We start from the raw sequence: 723 nt of genomic DNA, 5'->3' as shown, positions 1-723 counted from the left end.
ATAACAATATTGAAAAATAAAATGATAATGATAATAATCATAATGATGATGATAATGATAATAATGATAATAATAATAATAATAATATTAATATTAATAATAATAATAATTGTTTACCACGGGCGGCAGTGGCATCATTTGTTACATTCATTCTGGCTACTACCTGACGATTCTAATCATCTGAAAGGAAGCCCCCCCACCCCCAACGCTGCCTATAGGATCATCTTCACTGTCAAGGGCTGCTTCCTAGGTCCTTGTTATGGATGGCGGGGTCAAGTGACAGGAAGGAGGAGGACTCCGGTATAAACAGTGTTTCAATCGATCGGGACCCCGACCCCAATGATACCTAAAAGAGAGAGAGAGATAGAGAGAGAGAGAGAGAGAGAGAGAGAGAGAGAGAGAGAGAGAGAGAGGGGGGGGTCGAGGTGGGTCAGGGTATAGCGTGCCGGTACCGATCCCCAAATATGGAGGCGACATTTCCGCCCGCAGGCTGTTGCTGCTGCTGCTGCTGTTGCAGGTTTACAGGTGGAGTTCCAAAGTCGCTTTGAAGTGCTGCAAACCAGCTGCTGCTGCTGCTGCTGCTGAAACACAAGTATATTCTGGGCACAGAAACAAACCGGTTACACGTTATGTAAATCTCATATCACTGCTTCACGTGGGGTTCGATGTGGGAGCTCTAGCCTGTGCGTGTGTGTGTGCGTGCGTGTGTGTGTGTGTGTGTGT

This window comes from Oratosquilla oratoria, chromosome 6, assembly GCF_046742065.1.
Source record: "Oratosquilla oratoria isolate Oo_2021 chromosome 6, ASM4674206v1, whole genome shotgun sequence".
In the NCBI taxonomy this organism is placed as follows: Eukaryota; Metazoa; Arthropoda; class Malacostraca; order Stomatopoda; family Squillidae; genus Oratosquilla; species Oratosquilla oratoria.
The sequence above is the reverse complement of the archived record's forward strand: the minus strand, read 5'-3'. Positions refer to the sequence as shown.